The sequence below is a fragment of the Cornus florida genome, unplaced genomic scaffold (genome assembly GCF_030987335.1).
Source record: "Cornus florida cultivar Cherokee Brave unplaced genomic scaffold, ASM3098733v1 CherokeeBrave_3.0.0_Hap2_Chr06, whole genome shotgun sequence".
NCBI classification, from domain to species: Eukaryota; Viridiplantae; Streptophyta; class Magnoliopsida; order Cornales; family Cornaceae; genus Cornus; species Cornus florida.
In genome coordinates, this window is record NW_026775576.1 from 19,515,866 (window position 1) to 19,534,565 (window position 18,700).

The 18,700-nt window shown below is 39.3% G+C and overlaps 1 pseudogene; it reads right to left on the bottom strand.

Annotated features, from left to right (window-relative positions):
- Positions 1 to 18,700, bottom strand: part of LOC132313852 (protein VACUOLELESS1-like) — a 34,839-nt pseudogene that overhangs the window by 4,090 nt on the left and 12,049 nt on the right.

Below are 18,700 nucleotides of genomic sequence, written 5' to 3' on the forward strand. Positions count from 1 at the left end.
TCGAGCTCAGCTCGTTTACTTAACGAACGAGCCCGAGCCGAGCCCTTAGCGAGCCGAGCCCGAGCTGTTCATGAACAGCTCGGTTCATTTGCAGCCTACCTTCTGCCAGATATGAAAGAGGACAAGGTAAACAGGATCAGTATCACCACTTTCGGTTGCCTTTGTCAGAGCTGTATCTTCTTCTCCTATGCTCAGCAAGAGAGGAACCTGAAGAAAAATATATATTATTATATATAACAAACTATCTGGACAACGAATGCAGCTTAATCTTTTCTTTTTACGTTTGGTCAGCTGCTAGAATTCAGCCAAAAGGTATTTAATATTAATAATGAACAACCGATTAGAGAGGAGAACCTAAAAATGAAATTTTTAACAGAAAATTCTAGAATAAAATGAAAATCAAGAAAAAAGAAGGAAAGAAAGAAAAAACCAGCTTAGAAGATCTTGGTTCATGTTCAACAAGCATAGCAGCTAACTTCTAACGGCCATTCTTATCTGCATGAGCAGCAACTACGGCATAAGATATGCTTTTGCATAATTTTAGCTGAAACTCCAAAAAACATCATTTCAGACTTTGCATTTGCATGAAAAACAATGAGCAAACAACACATTTTCCTAACCTAAGCAACTATGACACTAACTACACAAACCTTATCAAGTAAGATTTCAAGGAGACTGGTATCAGGAATTGCTGAACACGCCCAGTGCATAATCACGACCTCCTACACAGTCAACAAAAGAGGGGAAAATAATCACATTCAAGTGATGTTATACTTGTTTCTGATTAGATGGCAACTTTTGATTCAAACTTACAAAATAACTAATTCCATTTTACAATAAAGTAGACATTGGACCCCAGGTGTGGTTGCACCTCTATGCTACCCTTAATATGCTACCCTTAAGTAGTCACAAAAGGGGATTCAGACAGTTATATGAGTAGTCAGGGATCAGTAAAATGCTCCCATAATAATTGCAAGGAAGTTCTTTCAAAAAAATGGTGAACATTCCTAAAACATCATTCACGCCATAGACAAATGAGAGGGCAAGTTTTGGCACAATGGTAAGATTGTTTCATTGTGACCTGGAGGTCACAGGTTCAAAACAGAAATAGCCTCTCCTTAAGCAAAAGTAAGGCCGAGTACATCTGACCCTTCGCAGACCCTGCAGTGGTGGGAGCCTCGTGCCCTGGGCTAGCACTTTTACACCATAGAAAATGATTGGAGGCCTAACCATTATACATAACCTCAATATTATAATTAATATTGTAACAAAGCTGGATGAAAGAAAATTTTGATTTGAGTTTGGAGTAGCCAATTTCTTACTTCTTTTTGACTTGCCAAATATCTACTGGCCCCTTGAATGACAGTCAAGGAAACACTAGGCCACAACACTGCAATTGCTACAGTAGCAATGTAAATCTCTACTGAGGTTGTTGTTATGACAAACACAATAAACCCAAGATAAAATCAAGAATCACGACAAAAAAGTAAACACACCACACAAAGAACACAAAGATTTATATGTAGTTCGGCAACAGCCTACGTCCACGATTGAGATCCGGTGAAAGTCTTCACTATGTGTAAAATCGGAGATTACAACTTTTTAGCCCCTCACTCTGTTTCGCTACGAATTTTAGTCTCTCTCTCTTACACTACTGCAAATCCTAAGCGCCCTTATATATCGGACTACAAGAGACTAATTAGGGTCCACGACCCATGAGCAAAAACAGGTCAAAAAGTTTCCTCGGGGACAAGCCCCCGAATCATCCAATGGTCGTTGTGACCTGGCACCAAATTCAGGCCACAACATCACAGTTGTTTATCTATCTTAAATGTTGCTTTGTTTAGCACCTTATGGTTTGCCAGGCTTAGCTTATAAACATACAACCACAACTGGATTTTGATTAAGTTAAAGGTTTTGACTCCAAAAGAAAAGCTTGAAACTGCAAAACCATACAATTAGGGATGAGATGGAGTGGATCAACATAATCTGAGTCCAGATCCATTTATAACGACAGTATCCGTGTTCAAATCAAACATTCATATCCGCCATGCAATTTTTGGAATAACCAAATAACCCGTATCCAATAAATTAGTCTAGGATCAAATAAGATTGGATCATATCAAAATTCATATTATGTTCTAACAAAAATTCATGTAGATTGATTGCATCATAAACTCCCAAAAATCATACATACTAAGCTCAAATTCTAGGTAAATGAATAAGTGAACAATTGAAACTTAAAAGGAATGAGATGAGAAAAGTGACCAGAAATGGTGACAACATGAAATGAAAATTTCTAAACTTTGAAACAGAGGAAAGGCAAAGGTCCTGATGTCTACATCATCAAAGTACTCCTTGCTTGAATTGGTAACTTATAAATCAGCCAGTCGAAGTCAGATATCTTAGATTGCATAAATCTTGAATTAGTAACTTATATTCTTTTTAAGATTGGAGGGCCACAGGTTGTCAGCAGTTAGTCGGGGCGTGCAGCTTGTAGGAATCAAGTCAGAGATAAGTTTTGGCTTTAATTAATCAAAGAGGGTAGCATGCTGGTTGCCGCTGAGAGTTTAAAGGGATGCATAACCTATCTCTATAATAATTTGGAAAGAGGGAAAGATAGTAAAGGCTGCTACCACCCCTTCTCCAAAGTGAATTGATAGAGAAGTTTCCAGAGAAGGAAGATATTGGTCAGACTAGGATTTCTACAAGTGAAAAATGCAAAGTATAACTATAAGTTAGACTCTTGAGTTTCTCAAGAGGAAAGGATGCAAATCAATAAATAAAATTTAGTAAAAACCTGGTCAATTACACTCTCAAGGGGCACTTCCAAGAACTGCATGTTAATTAAATGAATAGTAAAGATGGTTGGTGTGATGTTGTGGCCCGAATTTGGTGCACGGTCGCGTTGCGACCCGTTGGATGTTGGATGGGCCCCTGAGGAAAAATTTTGACCCCTTTTTTGTTCATGAGTCATGGACCCTAATTAGTCCCTTGTAACCCGATATATAAGGGCGCTTAGGGTTTGGAGTAGGGTAAGAGAGAGACTCTGAAATTCATACAGAAACAGAGTGGGGCTGAAAACTTGTAATCTCCGATTTTACATATAGTGAAGACTTTCGCCGGATCTCCACCGTGGACGCAAGCTGTTGCTGAAACGCGTATAAATCTTTGTGTTCTTTGTGTGGTGTGTTTACTTTTTTGTCGTGATTCTTGATTCTATCTTGGGATCGCTGCGTTTGTCATAACAGTTGGGTATCTTGATAAACCCAATTTCAACTTGGATCCGAGAGGATCCTTAAGAGGACATCCATATTTCACTTGTTCTGAATTCAAAAACTATATAACGATCTTTCTTCTTCAATCTATCATCTTTCCATTAATCTCCCCAATAAATAAATAGCCTCCATCATTGACCTCCCCAGCAAGAATCCAATCTTATTTTCCCATCTAAGTCGTTGTTTAATCACTCTTTCAAGTTTCATAGCATGAATCATTAATTCCATACGGAGAGAATTGGAAATGCATAATTCTTGTTGCCAGCCCCAAATGTCTAGGATAAAGCTATTGATACTAAGTTGAACAGAAAATTTCAAACATGCAGATAAATGTCACTATAATCTACAAAACACCAAAAGGAAATAATTAATTATTTTTTTTAATAAGTAATATCAAAAGGAGACCGCATCCTTCACAACCAGAAGAAAATTATCATAGAAGCACTTATCAAAAGAATAATTATGATAGGAGCTAACCAATATTCGTTACAAACATGGTGAAAGTGGAAATATATCACCAATCCAACTAAGATATTTAAGTTTTAGACACAGAGTAATAAAGAGATCTAACATTTATTTCAACAACAGTACCAGGTGACAGATAATATGATATTTCCTTTGTTCAGCTTATGAAACAAACTACATTGCGTACACAGACCCAATATAAGTTATTGGTGCTAAATTAAATATTTGAGATAAATCAACAACTTCATACAAATTACAAGCTAAAAATCCTTAACTGTTTGAATCATGTCATACAAAATGCATTCCTATCTTGGATTTTTATTTCCACTCACTACCCTATATCCATTATTATTACCTACCATGACACACATACACCCATCTGCAAAATAACCCTGCAAATAGTCACTTGTAATTCATAATTGACACTAGTTTTACTCATTAAAAAAATTGACCCTAGTTTCAGTGCGAGGGTGCCTTTTACCAGTTGAAAGTTTTTTATTTGCTGTTTCTTTTTTCGGTCCAATGTCGCAAAAATCTCCATTAATTACTTCATCTATTTCTTCAAATGCTGAAATTCCAAATTTTAATCAAATATTAATGTTAAGGTCTCAAAACTTGACAGTCCTATGCTCCCAACTCCCAGCAGCAACAAAGATGAAAAAGTACAGCCAAAAATGCATAGTTCAGGCAAGGAAACAAAATTAAGTCATGACAATACACGGACAAATAAGAATTTAGAGACTCCCCTTGCCCTCGCTTTTCCACGGCTTTATAGGATTGCTTCCCACAGACAGGCCATGGTGGTTGACTGTCATCACCTTGATAACAGGAGACTGACTTGGGATGTTGAGTTTAGGAGACACTTTCAGGACTGGGAGATTGAGGAGGCTACTCGTTTTTTGGTGTTGTATCGCCAGGTGATCACGGGTGGGGAATCGGATTGTTGGATTTGGGTTCCTAACTCTCAGGTCCGTTTCGAGGTTAGGTCCTTTTTTAGGTGCCTTTCGGTCGGATCCGGAGGCCCTTTCCCTAGAAGTCTCTTTGGCGTTCTAAGGCTCCCCTTAAGGTAGCCTTCTTTGCTTAGACTTCCGTCCTGGGTAAGATTTTAACTCAGGATAGTTTGAGGAGGAGGAACCAGGTAGTGATTAATCGATGTTATATGTGCTTGTGTGATGAGGAGACAGTTGATCACCTTGTTTTGCATTGCAGCATGGCCAGAGACTGTTGGGAGTTGATGCTTGGATTATTTGGTGTCTCATGGGTTATGCCTTGTTCCACCAGAGGATTGATTGAGGCTTGGAGAGGTGTCTCTATTGGGGTTTTCATGCAGGATGCCTGGAGGGCTACGCCTCTTTGTGTTTGGTGGTGCATTTGACTCGAGAGGAATCGAAGATATTTTGAGGGAAAGGAAAAACATATTTCTATGCTTAAGTTCTCTATTATTTTCACTCTTTTTTGTTGGGTTTTAGGGAGAGATTATAGATCTATTGAGGAGATTATTGTTTTTTGAGCCTCTTTGAAGGTTTGAGGCGCCGTTTGGCCCTTGTGTTTCTTTGGGTTCCGCTCCCCTTTTGTGCTTTTTTAAGTAAAATCTTACTTATCAAAAAAAAAAAAAAAAAGAATTTAGAGACTTACGTGGTTCATACCAAGGTACTCTGATATCTGCAGTGCTAGAAGATGTTGATTGGCATTAATTAAACGACCAATCAGAACTGCTGGTGTAAGCATCTGAAAAAGGCAGACACATTAAGTAAGCTTCAATGAAACAGCATGCAATTTTGGTTAGCTGACTTAAATTCTAAATTCAGTACTCTGAAGACCTTGTATTGCTGAACACTGAGAGGGATACCAATCTCATGGCTGCGTACAGCATTTAAGACACGTATAAGTTTTACACATCTCTTGAAAGCGATTACGTTGAGAATGACTGCCAAAGCCAACTGGATATCATTACCGATAGTAGAAATCAGAAAAAGTAAAAAGAAAAAAAGGAACAACAACAAACAAAAACAAAAAACTTGATGCTCTTTAGGAGCAGGAATGCTACAACTATGTAAAAGTGATATTACAACAGATATACCAGCATCATGTAAGACACAAAAAAAGGAACGAACTTTGTGCAAATAGAACTCCTAAATTTTAAGTTGTTAGTACAAGAGGTTAAAGTAAGCAGCAAGAACATAAAGAATGGGTTGCGCCATTCTTTTAACTTTTTTTAGCATTATTAAATTCATGAATCAGCATATTGCCAAAAGCAGCTTTCACCTTTCTGTTGTGATATTAAATCAAATAAGTTAAAAACAAAAACTAATTTGAAAATTCTAAATGCATATAGATCTGTTTTAGAAATGATGCATTCTTCAAACATAATATGTCTAAAAAATTGTTATATCCACTTTTTTTCTTTAATACCTAGGTTTATAAGTTTTAAAACTTATGTAAATAATGTCATTTTGTTTTGTTGAATGAACAGAACACATGTACAAGATCATTTTTTCTCGAAAATCAAGTGGATGCATCCGACAGTTGTCGAAATATATTATAAAATCATAAGAAGATACGCATAAAATCAAACCGTCTCAAAGATATCTCAAATGCACCCCCCAGACTCCAGAGTAACCACATTATTGTATGCTTCAGTGTCCTAACTCCTAAATCTTCTTTAAATGTCAATTGCCAATTATGGTTAATACAAAAAGGCACCCTATATATATCTACACAGAAGTAAGAGTCACATTTGAACTCGAACGTAGGTACTTGCCAAAACAAACAAATAGGAGTCCTCCAAATCAAAGATTTTGAAAGTAAGTCTGGATATGAAAAGAAACAATTTGTTTAGGTAGATCCACTTATTTGAAAATTAGGTATATAGCGCCACTTTGTTCTGTTGATTAAACCAAACACGTACAAGATCAACCTTTCTCAAAGATCTAAAAAAAAAAAAATGCACCCTACAGCTGTTGTAATGTATTAGAAAATGAAAAAAAGAAACTGTTAGCATATTATGATAGCCACGATTTATAGAATGACTTGCCATATTAGCATAGATTTGATTATGCATATATTAGCATATATGATAGCCATGATTTATGGAATGACTTACCATATTAGCAGAGATTTGATTTAGATTTGATTTAGTTTATTTTCTTGTAATATGAGCATGTGCTCTTATTTTATCTATAAATACTAGAGCTGTGAATGAGTGATTGATATCATTCAAGCCTTTGCATATTATAAATTTTATTTTCTTGTAATATGAGCATGTGCTCTTATTTTATCTATAAATACTAGAGCTGTGAATGAGTGATTGATATCATTCAAGCCTTTGCATATTATAAATTTAATAAATACTAGAACTGTGAATGAGTGATTGATATCATTCAAGCCTTTGCATATTATAAATTTTATTAAATTTATAATATGCAAAGGCTTGAATGATATCAATCACTCATTCACAGCTCTAGTATTTATAGATAAAATAAGAGCACATGCTCATATTACAAGAAAATAAACTAAATCAAATCTAAATCAAATATCTGCTAATATGATATGTCATTCCATAAATCATGGCTATCATATATGCTAACATATGCATAATCAAATCTATGCTAATATGGTAAGTCATTCCATAAATTGTGGCTACCATATATGCTAACAAACCTTTTACATATTTCTCTTTTCTTTCTTCTATAGTATATTTCTACTGAAACACATATACAGAATCAAACCATTTCAAAGATCTCTGAAATGCATCATATGCTTCAGTGTCCAAATTTTGGTTAATGTGTCAATTGTCAACCAATTAGGGTAAATACAAAATGGCACCTGTGATATCTAGACACTGATGCAGGAGTCAGATTTCAACTCGACCACAGAGTGAAACATGGTAATTCAGTAAACTCAGAGAGCTACAATTTCTACTCCAATAAAGGATAAAGAATATGAAAAAGAACAAAAGCAAGAAGGCACTTGCCAAAACAAACAAAAGGGAGTTCCCTCCAAATAAAATAAAAAAAAGTAAACCTAGGCATGAAAGTTACTTATGTCTAACAATGATTTCATTTGATTTTTAATTTTTTTTTTTCACTTTTTTTGGTTGTTGGAAGTTGATGGAGTCAGAGAGCTTGAAAAAATTGTAAAGATAATGACGCATAATACCATCTGTGCTTTTGATTCCCCTTTCCCTTCCACCAATTCAGACCTCCATTTGTGCAGTAACGCTGCCTCTTCAAAATTCTTATTTATTTAGGATTGACTAGCATAGACAATAGAAGCAAGAAATTGATTTTAATACAATTCTTACTTCTCAAAAAAGTAATAATAATAATAACCCATAGAATGGCACCAAATCTCAATCTAGAATTTATCATTGATCTAAAGCAATCATCAAAGCAAATTTTTATATTGAGATCAACTGGAACTAGTTGTAATAACAAACTGCACTACTTAATTTATGCCTATCACCTTCACAAGGAAAAAATATTTTATCATATGTACAAAAGCATCTCATTTCTCATTTTTCATGAGCGTAAGTAATTTCAAGCGCTACTGCAGCAATGCCATAAAACCAACCTGCAAAAACCTTGGCCATAACTCGCAGCTCTTAGCAGGGTCTGCTGTCGTGAAAGGTCGAACTCATGACCCGCAGCATCAATACATGCTTCAACAATCTCGGGCAGAGATGAGCGTATCAATCTCAAATTTTCATCCGCCTGACAAACAATTTGACGTCATAGTAAAAATGTTTATGAATCTTTTCCTTGTGAAGTAATTCCTTCATAAAACTATGTTGAACTCTTTCTGGCAATTTTTTTCTTTCTAAGCGCAGCCTGTGAATTATTCTTTAATAAACTCCATAGCATTTTCTTATCGAAGAAAAAGGGGAAAAGATGAAAAAGTAAAGAAGCAAATTTTCCTGTGTTTCTGCTTCAAGTTATTTGGCTGTGACCTAGCTTTTGGTTTCTTCTATAAAGGATCTCTCATCCACTCTGCTGTACTCTTTTTTCAATTATTACATATCATTTTTATTATATTCACAGAGAGAGGGAGACGGAGCACCTGATGGGATATAAATTCCTTTTGCTTCACATAAAGATATCAACCAACAATTCTTGAAATCATAATTTTAAAATGTACGCATATAAATATGTTTCTACTAAAAAAATGATCTTTATAATGTATGCATATAAATATGTTTCTCCTAAAAGAATGATCCATGCATAAAATTTATGCAACAAATTCATAACATGGGGGATAATATGATAAATAATTTCTGTAAGAATGCTAATCAGACGTAGACTGTGGCTAAAACACCACAGAGTTTGAAATATACTACATTTTAAGAGAAAATCTTTAAAAAGGAAAGAAAGAAAGGTGAACACAAACATTTAGAATCTAAATAATTTCCGAAAATATATCGAAATTATATCATAAATAGTAAATTTTGCACTACCTTAGCACTTCGCCGGTCAAAATGATCCAAGGCATCATACAGTAAAGCTGCAGGTAAGGTGCTACCAATCTTAAAGATAGATTCTGTAGAATCTGGAACTCTTTGTAGAAATTCCATACTTGTGTTAGAAAGTATCCTCACTCCATCACACTCTGGGATAAAAATAATTGGTTCATCGTAAAGGTAGCGCACAGGATCTCCATAAGGACCCACCATCAAAAGCATATCATCACAGTAAAGTACTACACTGTCAATTCCACACCAAGCTAGCTGCTCTGGAGGAAGGGCTGACTGTACATAAGAAAACGAAATATAAAGAACAAGATATGCATGCCATACATGCTGCAATCATCCTTGGAAAGAATTCAAGGGACTAAAATGTATTAGGACACGTAAATAGCCCATAAAAAAATTGATTCCGCCCATTGGATTCTTCATAATGCATTTGGAATCATTGTGCTTGTCTGTCAATTTCATTCAAAACAGGAAAATGAATGTTCATTATAAGATTATTAAAAAAAAATGTCTATACAGCATACAAATAAGTAAAAGTATTTGATTGGGAATACTAAGTTTGACAAATCAACACAATGAAGCACAATTAGCCACGATGACCTCTGAATTCTTTTATACAAGCACCAAAAAATATATTACAATTCCATTTAGCCAGAGTTCCTTCACTTAAAGACTTCTCCAGCAAAACTCTGAGGCAGCTGAACTCACTCTAACTAGGATAAACCATTTCAAATGACACAACAAGGGACCTAGTCCAGTCAAGTACAATTTTAAACAGTTTATGATCCCAACCAAGATCCATTTAGGTCCAACTAAGGTATTACTGAAGTCCGTTTACCTGATACCTAAATGCGTGATTGAGGGTGTGATTTTTTTTTTTTTTTTTTTGATAAGTAAAAATGTATTAGAAAGCGTTAAAAAGGGAACACGTCCCAAGAGCAATACAATAACCGAAAAAAGAGAAAGGGGGAGTCCTATGGACCCAAATAACCCAAAAAGTCTACGATTTCACCTAAAGATATACAATTTCTCCCCATAACCCAACTAAAAAGAGAACAAATAATAGAAAACTTCAACACCCCATTGGATAATTCCTCCGCATCAAAAGATCTTCTATTCTGCTCTTTCTAAAGGCTGCACCAAACACAAAGGGGGGTCACCCTCCAATAATCGCGAGCATGAGCCCCCACCCTTTGGCCCCTCCAAACGTCAATCACATCCCTTGAGATCCGGGACATAACCCATTGGACACCAAAAAGACCCAAAATAAGACTCCAGCAGTCATGAGGCACGGGACAATGCAAAAAAAAGTGATCCACAGACTCTCCATCATTATTGCACAAACAACACCTATGCAACACCGGTTGACTATAATTTGTCTTCTCTTTCTCAAATTGTCCAGAGTCAAGATCCTACCCCAAGCTGCAATCCGAACAAAAAAGGCCACCCTAAGAGGAGCTTTCGAATGCCAAACCGTTTTCCACAGGAAATTAGAACCGTAAAACCCGGAGAGATAGAGAAAAAAGGAACAGACCTGAAAAGTCTCTTGCGAAGAAGGCACCCAAGTCAAAGAATCTGAACCAGTACCATCCACCTCCTGTCTATACAAAAGGTCCAGCAAGCCAGTGACGTCATCCAACTCCCAATCCTAAAAGGATCGCCAGAACCACACATCCCAAGACAACCTACCGCTATTGAGTCGATAGCAGTCAGCTACCATAGCATGTCTATCAACCGCAATCCTGAACAACCTAGGAAACAAACAACACAATGGGCGATCCTCGCACCAAATAACCTCCCAAAACCAAACATCCCTTCCTTCCCGAACTCTGAATCTAATATACTTAGAGAACTCATCCCATCCCTTCCCAATGGATTTCCACACCCCCACACCGACAGCAAATCTGACCGGCCTAGATGACTATCCCCCTCTCTCCTCCCCAAAACGACATAAAACAACCTTCCTCTAAAACCTCTGTCTTTCACTACCAAATCTCCATAACCACTTGCCTAGGAACACTCTGTTGAAAGGAGCCAATCTCTTAATCCCAAGAACACCCAACTTAAAGGGCTGCATACCTGCTCCCACTCCTACTAGACAAGATGAAATTTAAACTCCTCCCCCCGTCCGCCCCAGAGGAAGTTCCGTTGAAGCATTTCAAGTCTTCCAACAATAGAGGAGGGGATCCGGAAAAGCGAAAGAAACTAAGTTGGAAGGCTGGATAATGTACTCTTCACCAAAGTAACTTTCCCTCCCTTCGAAAGATATTGCTTTTTCCACCCAGCCAACCTTCTCTCGAAACGCTCTATCACCGGGTCCCAACTTCTCACCATCCTTGACGAGTCACCCAACGGCAAGCCCAAGTAAAAAATAAGGAAGGAGCTCGTCCCACACCCTAAAACCACTGCAAGAGAATCCACCTCTTGAACCTCCCCCACAAGAACAAGCACACTCTTACCCACATTAACTTTCAAACCTAAAACTACCTGAAAGCAAACCAGGACACATCTCAAATATCTCCATTAGGACACCTCTGCCTCACAGAAAACCAGTGTCATCGCGAAAAGCAGGTGAGAGATCTCCATCTGCTGAGCTGACTCTGGACCAATCTTGAGGCCCTGATAAATCCCAAATCCACAGCCCTTCTCATCAACCTACTAAGAGCCTCCATAACAATACTGAACAGGAATGGGGAGAGTGGGTCCCCTTGCCTCAAACCACGAGAACTGCCAAAAAAACCCGGATGGAGACCGGTTCACCAACACAGAAAATTTGACAGAGGAAATGCACGCGTCGATCCATGTCCTCCATCTCTTTCCGAAACCCATCCTCTCTAACAAATAAAACAAAAAATTCCAGCAAACATGATCATAGGCTTTCTCAATATCAAGCTTACACAGAACTCTAGGAACACCGCTACTGAGCCTATAGTCCACACATTCACCGGCAAAGAGAGTAGAATCCAGGATCTGTCTACCCCCAATGAACGCATTTTAAGACTCAGAGATGACTCCGCCCAGAACCTCCCTTAATCTTAACGCAAGGACTTTAGCGATAAGCTTATAGATACACCCAATCAGACTTATCGGTCTAAAATCCTTAACGTCAGAAGCACCACCCTTCTTAGGAATAAGAGCAATAAAAGATGCATTCAGCGATTTTTCGAACCTCCCATTAGAATGGAACTCATGAAAAGTGCCCACAACCTCCTATCTAACCACCTCCCAGCTCTCTAATAAAAATCTCATTGCGAAGCCATCCAGACCTGGAGCCTTGTCACCATTACATAGGGGTGCACAAAAGAACCGGAACCGTTTTTATCGGTTCTCACGGTTCCGGTTCCGGTTCCGGTTTCAAATTTAGGAACCGTGGACATATGGTTCCAGTTTCGGTTCCAGCCCGTAAGAACCGGAACCGTATATATATATATATATATATATATTATATATGTATTATATATTTAATTTTATACATATCAGTAGTCTAAAGTTACTAAATGCATTAAAAGCAAAGTCACTAAATCCATTGTGAATGACTAATGCAAAGGTAACCACGTGGTCCACACTAAACCACATGGTCATCATTTGACAATTTCTATCAGTCATCACAATTTCACTCATTCAGAATTTCAGATTCCTAACCAAAGTCTCGTCGCTGCCGCCCCCCATCTCAAAGGCTCAAAGCTTCTCATCACCCCCTCATCTCAAGGCTTCCTCATCAGTCATCACCCTCCCCCATCTCAAAGAATCAGAAGTTCAAAACCCATATATTTCAGATCTGTCTGCAAGAATCAATCAAAAGTTCAAAACCCATATCTGCATATAATTTCAGATTGTTCAAAAAACCAAAACCCATATCTTTCAGTTTCCATCGCCCGCTGTTTCAATTCAGGTTCGCAAGCTTCAGCCGCTGTCTCTCAACTCCAAGCTTGCCCCTCTCTCTCTACAACTGCTAAACTTGCCCCCTCTCTCTCTCTGCAACTGTAAACTACAAAATCTACAAGAATCAGAAGTTCAAAACCCATATATTTCAGATCTGTCTACAATAATCAAAAGTTTAAAACCTATATCGGCATATCATTTCAGATTGTTCAAAAAATCAAAACCCATATCTTTCAGTTTCCATCGCCCGCTGTTCCAATTCGGGTTCGCAAGCTTCAGCCACTGTCTCTCAACTCATAGTTAACAATTCTCATGGAACCGAACCGGTTCTACGGTTCGGTTCCATACTATACAGTTCCGATTCCAGTTCCGTTTTCAAGGAACCGTCATGAGCGGTTCCGGTTCCGACCGGAACCGTGAGAACCGGAACCGTGTGCACCCCTACCATTACAACTCTTCAAAGCCTTCAAAACCTCCTCCTCTGTAAAGGGACTCTCTAACCCATCCCTATCCACAGCTGATATAGAGTTAAAATGATAGCCATTAAGCCATGGCCTCCAACGTAGAGGCTCAGAGTATAGTCTCTGGTAGAAAGAAAGGATCCCCCTACGACCTCCTCCTCTGTATTCAACACCATTCCGTCCACACAAATCCGCCCAATATGATTGCCCCTCCTATTGGCATTAGCAGTTCTATGAAAAAACTTTGTATTACGATCACCCTCTTTGAGACACAAAGCCCAAGATTTCTGTCACCACGAAATTTCCTCCACAACCACAATCTCAACAATCTATGTCTGACAAGCTTTTCTCTGATTATGTTGGGACTCAATAATACCACCCACCCCTTCCAATCTATCAATCTCAGCAATGTTAGCGAGGGCCCTATTCTTCCTCCACTCCAGATTACCGAACACCTCCTTATTCCATCTTTTGAGTTTGCTCTTCATGAGTCGAAGCTTTCCTGACAAAATAAAACTCGACGTTCCCACCACCATGTCCTCCTCCCACCAAGACCGCACTTTCCCCTAAAAATCCACCGCTCTAAGCCACATGTTCTCAAATCTGAATGGAGTACAATGAGGTCTCAATCCTCCAGAGTCCAAAACCAAAGGAATGTGGTTCGATGTCACCCTAGCCAAAACAGCCTGAACTGCGTCCAAAAACTTCTCCTCCCACTCCCCATAAATCAAGAATCTATCCAGGTGGGAAAGAGTAGGCACCTCCCTATCACTGGACCATGTAAAAGAAGCTCCCTCTAATGGAAGGTCAATAAGCTGATTTCCATCAATAAACTCTGAAAATTGCATCATAGCCGAAGTCCATTGACCACTTGTAGATCTCTCCGACGGAGACCTAACCACATTGAAATCCCTGACCACGCACCATCGAAGAGACCACATCCCCTTCACCACACTAAGCTCCTCCCACAACGCAATCCTCTCACAATCATCCACCGGCCCATACATGCCAGAGAAAGCCCAAGAGAAACCATCCTCCTCCATCGTAAAAGCACAAGACAGAGAGAAACATCCCCTCCAAATATCCACCTTTGCCATCCATCTCCTATCCCACATGAGAAGAATGCCTCAAGAGGCCCCTAATGAATCCAGAACCTCCCACTCAATGAATCGACTTCCCCAAAGGCTTTTAACCACTCTATTGGTCATTGCATCAATCTTCGTTTCTTGAAGACACGCCAAATGAACCCCCCATTTTCTCACTGCCAACTTCACCACCTTCCTCTTGCCCAGGCCATTGAGACCACGGAGATTCCAAAATAAAATTCGTAGCTTCATGAGGAAACATTAACACCCACCCCTCCCTCTCCTTTCCCCTCAACACTGCCCCTTTCCATCACCCTCCCTATCTTCCTATCATAGTTCACGTCTAAACAAATATTTCTCAGCTCCCTCTCCCCTCTCCAAGAACGATGATTCGCTTTCCTTCTACTCCCCCTTCTAGAAATATGTTTCATCTCCCCTTCTCTCCCCTCCACCGTAGCATGAAGTATAAGTAGAAATACAATATAGAAGGAAAATGAGAGAAATATGTAAAAGGTTTGAATGAGATAATCACTTATTCATAACTCTAGTATTTATAGATAAAAAAGAGCGCATGCTCATATTACAAGAAAGGAAATCAAATCAAATCTAAATCAAAGAAAGGAAATAATATCAAATCTAAATCAAATCACAGAATATTTTATGGTATATTCTATAGCATAATCAAATCTCTACTAATACAATAAGTCATTCCATAAATCGTGACTATCATATCTGCTAACACTCCCTCTCAAGTTGGTGCGTGGATATCTGAAACGCTCAACTTGGACAATGCATTCTCAAACATAATCTTGCTGACACCCCCCTTCTTCTAAATCTATAAGTTGCTGATCAACAAATCAAAAAAAGTCTCCTCGGACAATAAACAACCAAAAAAGTCTCCTCAGACCATAAACAACTAGCAATGTCTCCACAAACCGTAAACAACCAACAATGTCTCCTTAGACAGTAAACAACCAACAATGTCTACTCAGACCGTAAACAACCAACAATGTCTCCTTAGACCATTTCCCTTCATACACATGTTTAAAAAGTGTAGATGGAAGAATCAACAAAGTCTCCTCAAACCATTCCCCTTTATACATATGTTTAAACAATGTAGATGAAATAATCAACAATGTCTCCTTAAACCATAAAAAGAAACAACTATATCTCTTCAGACCATTTTTTAATGGGTAATGCCAAACTCGCAATGCCCCGCCTACCCGACACCTCCCAGACGGGTGATGTCACCTTAGACCATTCAAGAATGGGTGGTGCTGAACTCGCAATGAGGGCCTACTCGACACCTCCCAAACTGGTGATGTCACCTTAGACCATTCCCAAATGGGTGGTGCCGAACTCGCAATGCCCTTATTGCAATCGGACCACACCCTGGCTCTGATACCAAGTAGAAATACAATATAGAAGGAAAATGAGAGAAATATGTAAAAGGTTTGAAAGAGATAATCACTCATTCATAACTCTAGTATTTATAGATAAAAAAGAGCACATGCTCATATTACAAGAAAGGAAATAATATCAAATCTAAATCAAATAATAGAATATTTTATGGCATATTTTAAAACATAATCAAATCTCTACTAATACAATAAGTCATTCCATAAATCGTGAGTATCATATCTGCTAACAGTATCGATAAGGCCTGATCCCGATTGCCTTTGCAAGAGACACCCAACAGTTCGCTAGTGGCCCCGATATTTGCCATGACCCAATCATTGCCAATATCACCACACTCCTGCCTTACAATATCACTCCATACCCTCCGGATGCTGGATCAACCATCCCCAGATTAGGGTGACCCTCCTCTACCCACAAGATCATGTCAAGAGACTTGCTCTGCTCAACCCTACTCCCATCAACATCACCTCCCTCGGGCTCCTCCACCTCATCAAAACAGGACATCCAGTCATTAACACTGTCCACCCCACCTTCCTGTACATCTATGAAGGAATCTGGATCATTAGTAAGCACTTCATCAAACAAACACCTGTGCTTCTGCAGTTCCTGAACCAACAAAGTAGCTGATTCATCACTAAGGGTAATACGGATATCCTTGCCAACGTAAACTATCATCTTTTTTGGCAAACAAGCCGTCTAAGGTGTTTCCAGAACATCGCCCTTGGGTAAACACATACTTATTCCTTCCACTTTACCCATATCAGGCTCGGCTAGCCCACCAAAGTCATCCCCAGACGTACCATAAGAGGAGAAATCAAAGCAAAACTCATCATATCCAACACAGTTCCGATCAATACCCGCATCAACAAGCAAATTGACCGTCCTATCCCTTTCTGACAGCCCAAAAGCCCCATCCCCAGAAACATCCGTTTCAATCACCTCATCAACGGAGTCCACCTCCACCACTGGTAATAACATCTGAGACAACAACGACTTCCCATCAAGATCCTCCCCCACCTCGCTCCTCAACACCCCACAAGAAGGAGTAGAAGCAGAAGAAAGGGCGGAAAGAAAGCTTCGAGAAAAGGAAGAAGGGTACATACCAGGTTCAGAATGAATGACCTTGCGGGCTACCCATTTTTGCTTGTCTTTTCTAGTCCATCTTTTACTAGACTGATGCGATTGAATCGAGGATTGACAATCTTCCTTGATGGATGCACAACTACCATCTTTGACATCACACAACGAACCCGACTGAAGCGATCCAAATCTGTTACCAAAAAGCAATTTCTAACAGCATTCACCGTGCCGAAACTTCTTCGAAATCAAACCAACACCCTTCTTCTTGTTCACACTCACCTTTGCCCAATGCTCCTTCTTCGGTCGCGACCAATACCTCAAGTCCGACTTCAGCTATGCTAAATCATGGATATGGCCTTAAGAAACCATACTGGGCACCTTAACAGTCGTAGGGCAGGGCTGCAATCCATTGATAGAAATAGATAAGCACTTATATGGATCCCAACTCACCACCCTATCATTTATGTGTTTGTGATTGGACTTAGCATGTGCAGGCCCAAGATAAGAAGTTGGCCCAAATAACTTGGGCCTATCACGCCCGACCCAACTTTCTGAAACTCTGTCAACCCACGAACCAATCTGCATAGGCCCACACTGTCTAGGCCCAATCCCACCAAGCCAATCAGATGCAAAACTTAAAAATCCCCTACACTCACGTGCCTCTTCATGTGAAGAAGCAGTTGTCATCCACCTACAATGAGAGGCAGTTGTCTGCCAACCACGTGTCCCACTGACGTCCCTCCCACTCCCACTCCCACTCGCCTTTGGCGCGTTCAACTTCACGCGTCCCTGTCCTTGAGTCCGGCAATCCAATAGATCTATCATCTGAACCTCTGGCACACTCCCAAACCCAGTCCCATACCTGCGAGACAGTCGCTTCCTTCTTTCCAATGCCACGGGTGGCCTCAAACCTTCACTTCTGGCGCAGGACTTGGAAACCAGCACAAGGGAAGGGGCGATTTCTTCTGTTAATGAAATTCTAAAGGCCCACCACCTGTCCTCCACGATGATGGACTCCGGGATCTCGCCGCCTTCAACCACAATAATAACAATCCTCTCTGTGTCACTCCATTCATACGCCTCAACATCCCAAAATCCTCCACATAAATCCCCGATTGCAACAAAAAGCTTCTGACACCATAAATGCATAGGAAGGCCGTACACGATGACTCTCCGGTGTTTAGTCTTTTTTCTCAACCCAAAACACCCAACCCTGTAACACCATAGATCGATGTGTTCCCCTTTTGAATGCTTCTTTTATACTTACCAAAAAAAAATTGAAATCTTACTTATCAAAAAAACATATTTCCTAATAGTAAGGACATAACATTCCGAGATCGTTTGGTGGTACAAAAAAGATAGAATTTGAAGAAAAGTGCATAGAATCCACAGAAGGTCCAACTTTAATAGCTTAGTTGAGGGGTCAACCAAAGTCGGATTAGGGTGAAGCATGTCAACAGAAAGCTCATCGAGTCCAGTTTCTGAGAGTATAAATTTCACGACCAAAATCTATAAAAATAAGCTGTAGTTACTTTAAGGAAGCCAGATAGGTCAGGTTTTCAT